The sequence below is a fragment of the Puma concolor genome, chromosome B4 (genome assembly GCF_028749965.1).
Source record: "Puma concolor isolate L17-30 chromosome B4, mPumCon1.1.hap2, whole genome shotgun sequence".
Taxonomy (NCBI): domain Eukaryota; kingdom Metazoa; phylum Chordata; class Mammalia; order Carnivora; family Felidae; genus Puma; species Puma concolor.
Window position 1 is genome coordinate 13,834,287 of NC_141673.1, and position 15,408 is coordinate 13,849,694.

At 48.8% G+C, this 15,408-nt stretch overlaps 1 protein-coding gene and 1 non-coding gene across 2 annotated transcripts in view; both read left to right on the forward strand.

The window, feature by feature from the left end:
* Positions 1–15,408, forward strand: part of LARGE1 (LARGE xylosyl- and glucuronyltransferase 1) — a 548,933-nt gene that overhangs the window by 193,649 nt on the left and 339,876 nt on the right. The gene's annotated exons all lie outside the window — the stretch shown is intronic.
* On the forward strand, positions 3,237–3,374 carry LOC112863968 (small nucleolar RNA SNORA76). Its single transcript, XR_003223914.1, has one exon. It is a non-coding gene; the product is annotated as a small nucleolar RNA SNORA76 (small nucleolar RNA).

Consider the following 15,408-nt stretch of genomic DNA (forward strand, 5'->3'; position numbering starts at 1 on the left):
CGCATCCGTGTCTCCACCTTCTCGGTAGGTGGACTCAGTGCCTGGTGCACAGTCGTGCTAACTACTTTCTTTCTCAAATAGCAGCCCCATTGGGTGCCGACAACTTCTCTCCAGTCTGTGGAGGCTACTCACACCACAGTGCCAGGCTCAGTCGAAAGTGCTTTTGTCTCCTCCAGACCATGCAGTGTGGTTGGTGAGTTTTGAGCCATTCCTCCTAGGAAATGGCCCAAGGAGGTTCTCCTGAAGGTCCAGGGGGTGGGGGTGGTATTTGGGGCTGCATTATTCTCAGCACCCAGACTTCTGTCAGCCCGCTCAGGTGTGTCTGCCTCTCTAAGACTGATGTTCAGTCCATTTGCTGGTCTCTGTTTGGTGCTTCTGTGGACATTTCCAGAGCCAGGTATACACATGGTTCCCTTGTTTCTATCTCTGGCTTTCTCAGATGTGCTAACTCTGGTGGATTTTTAGCGGGGGGTGGGGGTGGGGGGGTGTACTAGCCCTAGGGCCCGCACAGTACTACTAAAATCCCAATAGTGACATCAGCCACTTGAGTGTGTGGGTAGCCAGTGGGAGGCAGCTCCATCTGGAAACTAAAAAGGGAAACAACAGTCCTCTCCTTTCACTTCTAGAATTTTCTGTGTCTTTGCAGGTAGACAGGGCCAAGTAGGGAATTTACAATTTGACACTTTTTTTCCCAAAGCAGCTTGATTTTTTTTTTTTTAAGTTCCTTTGATTCCAAAGAACTGGGAGCAGAGAGTAAGGCTGGCTGGGAAGCCAGAGCAATTGGAGAAAGGAGGGCGAATGATGGATACGTGCCTGGCGTCCTGCGTGCTTGGAAAACCTTGGCTGTGGACTGAAAATGCAGCCATAAACCCCAGCAAGAGGAGCCCTAGAACCATTTCCAGCTGTTAGCACCTGGAGACTTCCTAAGTTACAATGAAAAGAGCAACTCTGGCAAGCCGAACTTGACTTGGTGAATTTTGTTATGTGTAGCTTGACTGCTTTTCATTCTCCCCTGGGCATTCTCTGTATTTCACTGATGGATGTATAATAAAATGGTCAGACTGTTTGTGCCAGAGGACAAGTGCGGTCCTGGGAGGTCTCCCTTTAGCAACGGGCAGGATGACCAGGAAAAAGACACATCCTTCTCGTGTCGGGACAGTGAGGAAGGGAAGCCGGTGTGGGCTTTTCCTTTCCTGCCTCCTGTTTTTGTCCCATTAGTCATAACATTATTCGGCTGGCATTGGTCTCGTGTGTCAGTTCTGGATCTCCTGAGATGATAGCATTCTCACTTGAGGATGGAGGTAATGATTTCTTTTTCAGGCTGCTTTCAACCTGCAATATTCCCAAGATGTGAGCTGGCGTGGTATCTGAAAAGAGTCTATGATGGCCACTGCCTTAGGGCAGAGAGGAGCCAGCCCGTAAGTTTCTGTCTGCATTTTTGAGGCAAAGGACTTGTGAGATGGTAGGTTAGCTGTGCAAATGATCTGGGACCCAGGTGCCTGGTCTTGATTTGCTGAATCTTTTCCTTTCTTTAAAGCTGTTCAGTCGGTCTTTACCAGAATCCACCCTACCCACCCCCACACCCCCCCCCCCCACCAGAGGGGAGTCTGAAATTCCATCAAGTTATTTGTCTGATTTATCAGTGTTTGCAAGGTCAAGACTGTCTCGCCCCAGGTCACTCCTGGCGGAGCTGGGACTTGAACCTGCAACTTCTTTCCCATCTTGGACGCTCTTGGCCTTACAGGGAGCTCCTTCTGCTTTCTAGGAACTGTCACCCTTCTGTTCCATCTGCACTGCACAGTAGAGACTGAGAGGAACCTTCATGTTTTCTCGAAGGCTCTCACAAGAAGGCCCCTCTTAGCCATTGGAGGGGTCCACTGAAGGCCTCTGTGGGATGTGGGCTGATCCTGTGGTCCTCGTTCGTATAATGGGAAGCAGCCCTCAGGAGAGAAGGATGTGCATTTGTATGCAGCTGGGCGGATGGCGTTGAAATAAACGCCACCCTCATCAAACTACACAGCCGGCACATCGCAGAGAAGATGGACCAAAATGGAATGCTGATTTTTCTCACTACCGTCTTTAGAAACCTCCTTCCTCACCACCCACCTGCTGGTGGTAACGGCTAGGAGCAGTCTAGCCTTGCAACAAACTGCTTAGGTTTTGGAGACCGCCCTGTGTTCAAATCCATTTATTGATGGATGGATTTATAATCTGTGGAACTGTTGAGGGAAGTCACTTTCCTGAGCTTTATTCCTTTTATCTATAAACTGGGCATATTAATGCCTAACTCAGGTCTTTAGAGTTAATACGCGAATGTAAAGTACTTTGTACAATGACTTACACACAGGGAGCATTCAGTAGTAGGTGCTATCCTCGCTGGGGTTTTCCTTATTGAGATTGACTCGCTGACCTTTGCCTGGGGTGGATGTGCTGGCTTCCATAACAGAGAAGGTACCCAGTCTAGTCCCTGCTCTTGGTTATCGTAATAAGTGAAAGCTATTGTCGCAGTGTGGGATAATTCAAAGATCTGAATAATTCAGCAGATACAGCAGAACTGGGAGATCCAGGGACTTGACTTTCTTCTCCCAGCCCTGTCTCAAAATAACTTGAAATACTCATAGTGTATTGAGGCAGCTTGCTTTACTTTACATGACCTCAGTGTCCTCATCAACGAAATGGGGCTAACCGAGCGCCGTTCGATCCTGAAGAGAGAGCATGGAAGGGAGGTGCCCATCTCAGTGCTGGGATTAAGTCAGGGCTCAGTCAGCGGCTGTCGGAGCAATACCGACATCGCTCTTTCTGGGGAGTAAACTGCCAGTTCACCATAGGAACTATAAATTGTGCTTTTACCCTTTAACTCAGTGATTCTATTCTTAGGAATGTACTGTCCCCAAATATAGATCCCAAAAGAAAAGGGGGAGCGGGGAAGAGTGGAGCCTGTCAGAGCGGTTCATAGCAGTGCTGTTTAAAATAGCTCCAAATTGAAAACGCTGCACGTGCCCGACGTCGTCAGCCCTTTTTTGGCGTTTTAACGCCGCAGAGCCCGCTACGGCCACGGAGCGTGTCAGAAGCGTGGGAAGTGTGCACGGCTTCCGGTCTGTGGGATGTCCCGACGGGGAAGGCAACAGGCCGCTGTTTTCACCGAAGCCCAGAGAGGGCTAGGGTGTTTTTGAAGTCAGTTCTGCGGTCTGCGGAGCACCCTTCTCTGTGGGTCCCCTGCTTTGGTCCCAGCCGAGGCACTCCGTGGCCACCTCTGCAGCGCCTGGCCCGTGGCCTCAGGGGTCTGGTGGCAGTGCCAGAGCAAAGCCAGCTTGTTCAGATCCGGGGCTGCCGAGATGCCGCCTAAGCAGTCCCTTTGGCAACGAGTGACATCCGGCAAAGGGCGCAGCCGACAGAGGACCTGAAGGAAGTGCCCGTGGGTGGAGGATGTGATGCACACGGCGGGTGGGGAGGCCACGGAGCCTGGAGGCTGGCTGCAATTTCACATTTCAAGGCCTTTCTGTGTGCAGACAGAGACTTGAAGAGATTTCTGGGGTGTGTGGGCAGACGGATCATCTCCTCTGCTTGGATTTCTCTAGTACTGGGTGCCTGGTGACAACAGTTCTTGGGGGATGGCTCTCAGTCACTGGACACTCAGCCCCCACCCCCCCTCCCGGCACTTAGAGTCCCGCCCAGAAGGGTGGTTATCATTCTTCCTCAGAGGATCGTTGGGGGCCTCGGCAAAGGAAATGTTCACAAAGCTTTTGGCCCCAGTGAGCGCTCAGGACGCGTTGGCAGTCTTTCTGCTTCCTGGAGGTGGGGAGCGGGGCTGGATTTGAATGTGGTCTTTCTTTTTATGCACATGGCAATCATCCATCCAGGAGTTTTGGGGGGGGGGCGGGGGGGGCTCTCAATCCCTGGTCCTGTCCAGCTGTCCGCCCATGCATACTCCTCCCTGATGAGGGTCCTACCAATACAGGTGGGTGTCATCAAAAAACACAAAAAATGGCCTTGCGGTGGGGGGGGGGGGGGGGCGGCTGGCACTAGAGTTACATATTCTAGTACGTTATTCCTTCTTTTTCATAATGTCATTATAGACCATGATAAAAGAAATGAGTCAATAAAATGGAGAATTAGACATGTGGTAATTCCCGAGATTTAAGATCGAAAAATGTGACGATTCAGTGCTTTAGCACGGGCAATCTTATTATATCATCCCTCTGCTTAATATCGTTTAGCAGCAGCTCCGTGTTGAGGACAAAATGGAAACTCAGCCTCGTGTACAAATCCTTTCGCAGTTTGGCCCATGGCTGCCTCCTCGGTTCATTTTTTGGTCCTTTTTCTTGAACGTTCCCGAAGATGTGCGTATTAATTTCCTGTTGCTCCTTTGACGAATTAGCACAAACTTAGCGGTTTCCAACAATGCAGACAGATTCTTTCAGACTCCTAGAGGTCAGAAGTCCAACATCCGTCCCTCTGGGCTCAAGTCAGGGAGTCGGCAAGGCTGGTTGCTCGTGGAGGCCCTGAGGGGACAATCCGTTCCTTTGCTTTTTCTCGGCTTCAAGTGGTTGCACATATTCCTTGGCTTGTGACGTGTTCCTCCGTCTGCAAAGTGTTTCGCTCCAGTCTCTGCCTCCGTGTCGCACTGACTTTTCCTCCGATGCCGACAGTTCCCGCATGTGTCTTAAAGACCTTGCGATTGTACTGGGCTCACCCAGATAATTCAGCATCATCTCCCCATCTCGAAATCTTTAATCATACCTGCAAAGTCTCTTTTGCCTTATGATGTAACATTTACAAGGGCCAGGAATTAGGACTTGGGCATCTTTGGGGGACTGTTATGTAGCTTAACCCAGTGTGGTTCCCTGGTCTCTGTGTTGAGTGTTCTTGATGCTTGGGACATCTTTGCCTGCCTCCTTCATGAGGTTCATTCCTGCTCATCCTTCAGAACCCACCCCTGAGGCTTCTCTAGAAGATTTCTTTGGTCCTCTTCCATCTCCTGCCCTGTTGATCTCGTACATGCCTCTCCTTATCTGACACCTTAAACCCATTACTAGCATTGCCACACTGTATGATAATGTAGGTTTATTTGTCAGCCTGTCCCAGCAGTCCTTGGGGACAGGGACTGCATTGTCACTGTCTTCCTATCTCTACCATGTGGACCAATGGCCACACTTCGTAGGTGCAGGTTGATGGGTGCCCAGGAAAGTGGGAGCCAGGGCAGGAACCACGCCACCCATCATGGAGATATTCAAAGGGGAAGCCCTTTGCCCTGATGTCCACACGACCTCATTGGCCTGGAATCGTTTCCTCCTGGGAACTGTAGTCCCTTGGGCTTCAGCAGGTCAAGGTCCCATGTTTTCCTGTTTCTTCAGCTGCCTAATTCCCTCTTTGTTGGGCTGCAGTAGATTAGCCTCAGTAAAAGCGAATAGACAATTTCCTATTAACATTTATATTGCTTTTCTTTTCTATTTCTTGGCGAGGCTCTGAGGACTGGGATGGCTGCGGAAAATGTTCTTTCATCTAAATAATGTCCCTGTTGGGGGCTGGATGCTGGTTTTTTGCTGGGCTGTGCAGAAGAATGGGTGGGGTGGACTCATGAGCCCAGGAAAAATTAAGGCACCGAAGCCAATCTGGAAAAATCAGTAAATGTATACGGAGTGCCCCCTGTGTGTCTGCTCCCATGCTAGGTCTTGCTACACAGAATGAATGTCTTGCATTTATTAAGTGGTTACTATGTGCCAAGCATTCTCCCAGGTGCTTTAATTTTTATCACTTCCTTGACTTTCTTAGAGCTACCCTATGAAACACAGGTCCTATTATCAGAGTTACAGAGGAAGAAACTGAGGCAGAGAGAGGTTGCTGTCCACGTTCAGGGTCACAGTCTGGTGAATGATGTGGGCTCCGGAGCGTTCTCCTGCCCACCTTGCTGACAGAGAAAGCCCAGCTCAGCCCCTCTCCCCAAAATGCTCATGGTCTGGAGGGGAGGAGACATCTAAGCTGGCAGTGCCCTAAAAGGTGAGTGGGAAATCCACAGGTAGTCTGGGATTGTGAAGGGCAGTCCAGGCAGAGGGAATAAGGAAACCAGAAGCAGGGAAGTGTGAAAGTAATTATTGTGTTCAGGGAAGAGTGAGTAGCAAGCACTTCAGGGCAGTGTAGGTTGCTTTGAAAGCTGCTGTAGGGAAGGCTGGCTGGCAGAGAGTCCCGGAAGGACAGGAGGATGTAGCCGGAGAACGGATCTCCTGCTCTGTGGTCAGGAGGTGAGCAGCTAGAGGTGACTGTGTTGAGGTGGACAGTAGTGTCTGTCGAGCTGTAGTAGGCACACAGATTTCCTGGGATGTGGTTGATACAGACTCTGGTCCAGAGGCCTGGGGTGAGCCTGAGAGACTGCTTTCCTCAGTCTCCCAGGTGACACTGATGTGGTCAGTACCTACCTCTCACTGGGCAGGGAGGGTGTTGGGGGGAAGCAGGTCTGGGAGGGTGTGGGGGGGGGATGCAGGTCTTGGGGGGGGGAGGTGGGGGGGATGCAGGTGTGGGGGGGTGATGCAGGTCTGGGGGTTGGGGGGTGAGGCAGGTCTGGGGGATGGAGGGGGAATGCAGGTCTGGGGAGTATGGAGGGTGATGCAGGTCTGGAGGGTGTGTTTGGGGGGGATGCAGGTCTGGGGGGTGTGTTGGGGGTGATGCAGGTCTGGGGTGTGTCTGTGGGGGGGATGCACGTCTGGGGGGTATGGAGGGTGATGCAGGTCTGGGGGGTGTGTTGGGGGTGATGCAGGTCTGGGGGGTATAGAGGTTGATGCAGGTCTGGGGGGTGTGTTTGGGGGGGATGCAGGTCTGGGGTGTGCCTGTGGGGGGGTGGTGCAGGTCTGGGGGGTGGAGGGGGATGCAGGTCTGGGGGGGTGTGGGGGGATGCAGGTTTGGGGGGGTGAGGCAGGTCTGGGGGTGGGGGGGTGAGGCAGGTCTGGGGGATGGAGGGGGAATGCAGGTCTGGGGGGTATGGAGGGTGATGCAGGTCTGGAGGGTGTGTTTGGGGGGGATGCAGGTCTGGGGTGTGTCTGTGGGGGGGTGGTGCAGGTCTGGGGGGTGTGTTTGGGGGGATGCAGGTCTGGGGTATGTCTGTGGGGGGGATGCACGTCTGGGGGGTATGGAGGTTGATGCAGGTCTGGGGGGTGTGTTGGGGGTGATGCAGGTCTGGGGGGTATAGAGGTTGATGCAGGTCTGGGGGGTGTGTTTGGGGGGGATGCAGGTCTGGGGTGTGCCTGTGGGGGGGTGGTGCAGGTCTGGGGGGTGGAGGGGGATGCAGGTCTTGGGGGGGTGTGTTTGGGGGGATTCAGGTCTGGGGTGTGCCTGTGGGGGGGGTGGTGCAGGTCGGGGGGATGGAGGGGGATGCAGGTCTGGGGGTGTGTGGGGGGGGTGACGCAGGTCTTGGGCGTGTGTGTGTGTGGGGGGTGATGTAGGTCTGGGGGGGTGTGTGTGGGGGTGATGTAGGTCTTGGGGTGGGGGAAGTGACGCAGGTCTGGGAGTGTGTGGAGGGTGATGTGGGTCTGGGGGGGGCTGTGGGTGAAGGTGCTTGGAAATGAGGCCTCCCCTTTGCTGTCAGGCTAGAAGGTCGGATGGCCGTGTGGTCATGTTCTCAAGAAGAAGGGCGTAGATGGAGAGGAAGCGCGGGGGCTTGGTGCAAAGGTGTTCAGTGCGGAGGGGGTGCCTGGAGTGGCGACCGAGAGGCGGCTGGTGGACATAGGGGTGAATCAGGGACGGTTAGGCGCCCCAGCATGCGACAACAGCCCCCAGTAACCGCGGCTTAAGCCCGAGGGAAGTTTACTTGTCTCCTGCACCCAGGCAGCCCGCCTGTTGACAGTGGGTTGGTGTGGTAATTTAACGGTGTCATTGCCAGAGCACTGTATTTTGGCTTTGCCAGCCTCCGCTGTGGGCCGAGGCACCTCCGCGTCCAATATGGCGCCAGAGCCTCCGTGTCCTCGTTGTGGGCTGGCAGCCAAGAAGAGGCAGGAGAGGCTGCCAGAATGGGCACACGTCGCCACTGGCAAGCTGCCTGTAGTCCTGGGGTCCTGCTGCCGTGCTTCGCTGCTGCAGAGGCTGTGAGCCGTGGTGTTCTTCTGGCTGCTTTGCTCCCCTGAATGTAAGCAGGGTTCCGTTCCTGAGCAGCAAAGGGAGCGGGGCTGTGGGGTGGCAACATGGCGGTGCTTGCCGCAAGTGGAATCCACGGTGGGGGCTTAAAAGGGGACGGAGGCCTGTCGAAGTCATCAGGTTGTTAGAGCAGGTCTGAGTGATGGCCCCTTATGCTCACAGGGCCGTGGATCTTCTTGTGCCCTTTGCTTGTCCCACTTCCATAGGGTGAGTGTCCTCGAAAACTCGCCCCAAACCATCTTCCCCTAGAAGATTTAGGCTCCACTGCCACCTCCTCTGGGAAGCCCACCAGGACTTCTGCGTCAGAATTTATCCCCCATCCCCTGAAACAGAGTGTGGTACTTACGGCACCTTCCTCAGCCATCCTTTCATTCTGTTTTACATTTTGCTTAGTCATTTGCACGTGTACTTCTTTTTGTGAGGCAGCATTCCGCCCCCAGCACCGTGCCTGGTGCACGATGAGTCCCCAGGACATTTTAGTTCAACTTGCATAAGTAGTTAAACTTGAGTGCTCACGCTGATGGCACTGGGTGTTTTTCCTAGAGCAGTGATTTTCAAACCCTGGTATGAATCAGAATCAGCTGGAGGGTGTGTTATAACAACCCCCCACCCTGTTTCTGATTTAGTAGGTCGGGGGGGGGGGGGGAGAGTGGGGGCTAAGAAAGTGCATTTCTAACAAGTTGCCAGATGACACTGATGCTGCTGGTCCTGAAACAACCCCTCCGAGAACCACTGTCCTTGAGAAACACACAGATTTGCTGCTTTTCCCCAGGGGAACCTTCAGTGTACGTCAGGCCTGACAATACACATGGGGATTAAATACGGAGAAACTAAGTCCGGGGATAAACCAGCAGAGAAATATTTGGGGTCAAGGGTACTTTGGAATCTTGTTTCTTAGTTCTTTTTTTTTTTTCTTTTTTCAAACAAATTCCATTTCATCTAAACCTAGATGCTGCCAATTGTAAGATGCACTGTTTCTTTATATAAAGCCAAGAAAATTTAAAAAGGCTTTTAATTAAACTGCGACACAATGCTTTCTTATCCTGCTGAATCTTTCTTTTGTACTTGTTGAAAGGGCCCTTTTAGACCTAATTAGATGGGTTTTTATTATATTTTACTGCCATGCCTACGTCAAAAGGAAAGTATTGGCAAATATGTTGGTTCTCGCATTCCTAAAGCTTCTTTACATGGAGTCTCGCTCTTCAAAATCCTTTCTCAGCTCTATGTCCTTGCCAGATGTGTTTTGGCTACACTGTGCCCTCTTCCTCACCATTGGGAACGTTAGGTTTCCTGCAAGAATCCCATCAAGAAGACACTTGAGCCCACTTTGCGGCTCTGTGGAGCTGGCCTGCTCCTGGCTTCTCTGATTTCAAGAATGTTGCTAACACATCTGATTCTCCACCTCCTCCTGCCCCTTCCCTTCCCACAACCATCCGGTTCACGGGGTTAAAAGACTGCCCTCCTCCATGGTCTCCAGGATTCCTACTGAAGCCACTGGCCCCCCGATCTGTTCTGCAAGCTCTGTGAATGTGCTGGGGATGACAGTCATGTTTCTGCTGCTGTGTGGTCCTGTTACTGCTGGGGGCTTCTTGGTTTCAAAGATGTTACAATGTGAAAACCACATCTTAAAATTTTTTTTAATGTTCACCACGTGCTAGGCACATGTTCTCACTGTCAGGGATTTTCACATAACCGGTCTGTTAGTATTTATGACAGTTGTCCAAGGTCAGCATTGTGACCTCTTGTATAGGTGAGGAACTTGGGTCCCCATTAAACATGCAAACAGGCATTCACTCCCCTAATAGTTAAATGAGCTCCTACTCTGTGCTAGTTGCCAGTATAGGCACTAAGAATACTGAAGTGGAAAATTCTCTGGGTGGAAAAGTCAATGAAAAAATAGATATCTAAGATTGAATCATGTAAATGCTATAAGAAGAAAAGTTGGGGTATGCACGGTGTTAGGGAAGGCTTTTTGAGTAGACACTAGAGTGCAGTGAAGGTATACACTATACAGATGTAGATTTGAACCAGAGGGAATGCAAGCGCAAAGGTCCTGTGGCAGGAATGTGTTTGTCTTATTTGAGGGATAAGAAGTCTGCATGGTTCTTTTTCTGCAACACTTCTGACTCCAAATACATGGGGGTGCAGGCGGTTTCCCACCAGTTGTCCATCTCGGGACAACAACTGGATATCCTAAAACTCCATTCTAATGCTAACTATCCAGAGTTAGTACGGACCCCACAGGGGAAGGGCTTCACATCCAACAGACTGTTCCTACTTCGTACTCCATTCTCAAGTCCCAGGTTGCCACCTAAGTTTTGACCAACCAGCTGTATATTCAGAGGTTCCCATAACCCCTTCTGGAATTCAGGAAAGTGCTTTACTTAGTATTGCAGTTTTATTATCAAAGGACCGAAGTGGAAGAGATGCATTAGGGCAAGTTATGGAGGGGGCAGGGGTTATGCATGCCGTCTTGCCAGGCCCTTGATGTGTTCATCAGCCTAGACGCTGTCTGAACCCTGTCATGTAGGGGGTTTTATGGAGGCTTCATTATGTAGGCATGATTGATGAAATCATTGGCCACTGGTGTTTAACTCTGTCTGCAGCCCACCCTCTAATTGTGCCTTCCCTTCTGTGGTGACCAGTACCCATCCTGAAGCTGTCTAGGGGTTCCCGGCCACTGGTCGCCTCTCCTTAGCACACACAGGACATTCTGGGATGATAAGAGATTCCAAGGGATTTTAGGCACTGTGTGTGCCAGAACTGGGGACAAAAAGACCAAATACACGTTGATCACAGCAAGGAAGCCAGTTGTGTTGGAGCTCAAAAAGGCTTGATAAATGGCACAAACTGGGATCTAGCCTGAGCTGAAACTTCTAGATCTTTGAGCTCTGAGTCTGGGTTTTGTCTTCATGCGGGTAAATATGAGAAGCTCTGTAGACTACACCTATGTCTATTTACCAGACTGAATTTAATCTTTTCAGAAACACTGTCTTGATTTGATTCAGTTCCAGTAGCGAGTAGCTGTTCCACACCACCCCCCCCCCCCAAAAAAAAATGTGCTCATCATTGTCACCATCGTGCTGCCTGGGAAGTGTTCATGGCGTCTGGTTCCATGAGCAGAGGTCTAACCAGCCCAGGTGGGGATGACTGCACGCGTGGGAAAGTGGGCAAAGGAGGCGATGACAAAGAGATACAAACATTATGTTCCCAGTGCATGTTCTCAAAATAGAATATGGGACTTTCAACTCCTTCTTCTTTGAAGAACACAGTGCCAGAGAGAGACTCTGGCAGCATACTCTAGAAGAAAGGACAGAGAGCAGGGTTTTGATCTCAGCTGTGCCAGTAATTAGCCATGGGACTCCATGTATTAGAGTTCAGTTACAGACAAGAGAATGCATGAGTTTAAACAGAAAAGGATCTATGGCCATGATTGGGTGCAGGGTGCTAGGAGAAGCCAGAGGCACAGGCTCTCCGCTTGAGCTGTGAGGAGCAATTCTCCAGACCACACAGAAGCAGACCACCAGGGAGACTGTGGTTAAGAAGGCCTGAGACTACTGCCCCATAAGGACCACACCCTGTGTGCTGAGATCTGGGTCAGCAGTACGGGCATCATGTTTTCTTGATTCTCACAAAGTTCAGGACTGGACTCCGGGATCTAACTACAGGTGCCTTGGAAGGAAACCAGCCTCCCTTGCTTAGGCTCATCAGAAAAGACTAGAAGCAACAGCAGAGCTGCCCCACCTCCTGATGTTCATTTGTGGCTTTCCAATCTCCCATGGTTGTATCTGTGTGGTGGAAACTATGTTTCACAGTGGGTGTCCAGGAGTTAGGAGTAAATAGGCTTAAAGGAGCTCAGAAAATGTCTGATGTGGCTCTCAGTGTATGTAGGGGAAATACTGAGACAACCTGTGTGTGTGTGTGCACGCTTAGTGTTTACTTTGAGAGAGCACAGGAGCGAGCGGGGCAGATGAGAGAATCCCAGGCAGGCCCAGCTCTGTCAGCACAGAGCCTGATGCAGGGGCTCGATCCCATGAACCATGAGATCATGACCTGAGCCAAGATCAAGAGTTAGACACTTAACTGTCTGAGCCACCCAGTGCCCAAGGTAATCCTATTGTAAATTCGAGAGGGTAAAGGGATTCAGATGGAGTTAGGGTTTCTGCACTTCACTCAAACTTCATGATCTGCTGGCCCCAGGAGACATTGATAAGTTATGCTGGTATAACAATATTTAGAGCAAACCATTCAAAAAGCCATACAAAGAAATACACTAAAGAACAAACAAACAAAAAAAACCCATAAGTGAATCAAAATGGAATTCCAAAACAATGTTTGAGGACCCCACAGAAAGGCCGGATGAATCAGGAGATGCCATCACAAACCCACCAGGATGGCTAAAATTAGAAAGACTGATAATATCAGATGTTGGCAAACATGTGGCACAGTGCAATTCTCCTACATTATTGGTGGGAGTATAGACTGGTTCATCCACTTTGAAAAGAGGTCTGGTAGTTTCTTCTAAAGATAAACATGTACCCTCTGAAACCCTTCAGTTTCAGTTGTAATCATTGCCAAAACTGAAAATAACTGAGGTGCTCCTCAATAAGAAAATGAATACTGAACAGATATATCAATACAACTAATACAATGAACTGTCACTCACTGAACAATAGATAGAAACTGAAAACATGCATGAATCACAGAAATGTTATGCTGGGAAAGAAGACTTACCCGTAAGAGTATATACTTTGATCCCTAATAAATGAACCTCTTTATAATGGGAATAAATTATAAAAATGGCTGCCTCTGGGGAGTGCAGGCAGAGATTGGGAAGAGGTTTGAGTTAAAGCCTTCATCACTCCAGAATGTTCTGTGTCTCGAAAGGGGTTTGGGTTTTACAGATGTATGCATTTGTCACAATTCGCCCTGTGCATTTCATTATAATAAGGTAACTTTTTCCTCAAAAGAAAAATACATAAACATTACTGATCCTTAGTTAATGCTATCCATACTGTAGTGCCTAGGGTATAATGTGCGGGTGACTAACTTACTGTTTTGAAATGCATTTTTCAAGAGATGAGTTGATGGGTACGTAGGTAGGGATGATAAAGCAAGCATGGTTAGATGTTAATGTAGGTTGCAGATATGTTCACTGTATACATGTTCACTGTAAAATTCTTTCCCCTTTGTGGTGGGTTTGAAAATTTCCTAAGGAAACGTTAAAACAAAACTGGTAGGATGTGTGGTCCCTTCCTCTCCTGCATCAGGCAGCAGTTTGTTTTGTTGTTAACCGAGTCACTTCAGCTGGCTGGCACCACTCTATGGGGCGAGGCGATTTTTGCTAAACAGGATACACGATGGCACAAAGGACTCCTAACTTGGGTGACTGAAATAAGTGGGAATAGGGACGTAGTCTGTATCCACGCATCCTCAGAAGATGCCTAGAAAGTACTTAATCTATTACTCTGTAGTGATAGCCCAAAGTCCGTGCTAGCAAATACTACAACTAGGCATTTCTGTGATAAGGTTAAGCGCAAACTTTTATAGTTGGAGGAGACCCAAAGTGGGAGGGGAGCGACGTAATCCCATTTTATTTCTTTGTGAATTTCCCTGAATCAATTTGGTCATTTAAAAATCTTAGCTGATTTTGTAGGGAATGGTAGCAACCAAAACATTTGAGTTGGATGAAGGTTAGCTTCCCGCCGCAACCTTCCTGCATTCATTAGTCAATCTGCACCAAGCGATTGAAGCAAACTTAAAAATATCAGTGATGTCTCTGTCCTCTGTGCTTCCAGATGCTCTGGCTACCATTTTACAGAAAGGATGACAAGAGACAGGCATGGCTGCATTATTACAGGGACCATTGCTGTTCTCATAGTAACTAGTGTCAAGAAGACAGAAGTCTTTCCAAACAGTGGCTGGAAACAAGACTACTTAGGGATCCACCTGTAAGATGCTGTTGCTGAGGATGGCCACTGGGGTGTCTCTAGATTTTCAGTCTGTTTATGGAAAGGTGGGAGAATCTCTAAAACGCTTTAGCCTGCCTACACTTCTTGAGAACATCTCACCAGTCACAGCTCTTTTCTAAATTCCACCAGCCGTTTATTTTAACAAGCCACCAGGTCACCAAGAAAACGCCGTTTGAAAACAAACTAGATCCAGATCCTTTCCACAGGTCTCTGGATCCATACTCCATGCTTCTGGGTTGAGTTCCTAGTAGAGTGCATCTTGTCTGTTTATAGTGAAATAAACATGAAATTTACTACTTTAACTACTTTTAAGAGTACACTTCCATGGTATTAAGTACCTTTACAATGTTGTATAACCATCACCACTATCGATTTCCAGTACTGTTTTACCATCTTCTATAGAAGCTCTGGGCTCGTTAACCAGTAACTCCCCATTCCCTGGCCCCCCAGCCCCTAGTAATCTCTATTCTACTTTGTTTCTGTGAATTTGCCTATTCTAAGGACCTCATATATGTGGAATCATACAATATCTGTCATTACGTGACTGGCTTATTTTACCTGGCAGAATATCTTTAAGGTTTGTCTGTGTTTGCGGCGTGTGTCACAACTTCCTTCCTTTTTAAATCTGAATAATATTCTATTGTATGTATGTGTATTGTGTTTTGTGTATCTGCTCATCTGTGGATGAACAGTGGGGTTTTTCTGTCTTTTGGTGATTATAGATAAAGCTACTGCCTCTATTTTTTTTTTCCTTATGTGCATTCTATGAAGTTTGGGTATATCTCAACCCCACACTTTTGAAGTGATAGTTACATAGGGAGAATTTATATTTTCATTGCAAAAACCAATATAATACTTTTAACGAAATAACATATTGTGGTAAGCATTAAGTTATAGGGCAGATGCAATAGACAGAAAATCAGAATCCTGTGTAGAGACTTTAGAAGTGCCCAAGCCTCAACAAGATGGGGGTGTGGGTCTAGGAAGTTGCTGGAACTAAGAAAGGTCACTCGGCTGCATGCACAGCAACTGTTGGCTGATAGCTGCATGAGTAGTTTTCTGGTCAGGAAGTGACATTTGTAAGTATTTCACATCCTAACGAGAGAATGTGTCACTTCTATCCAGGTATTTAATGTTTATGATGTCTTCATTTCATTTTATAAAACTGAGTGGGAGGAGGGAGTTGGCTTAACGTGTAATGCATTATAAGTTTTAATTATAATTTTAATGTATAATTTCAATTATAACGTTTCCCACTTAAAATCATGGGAAATTGGTTCCGTGGTAGCTTTTTTGGCACAGAGCATTTTACTTT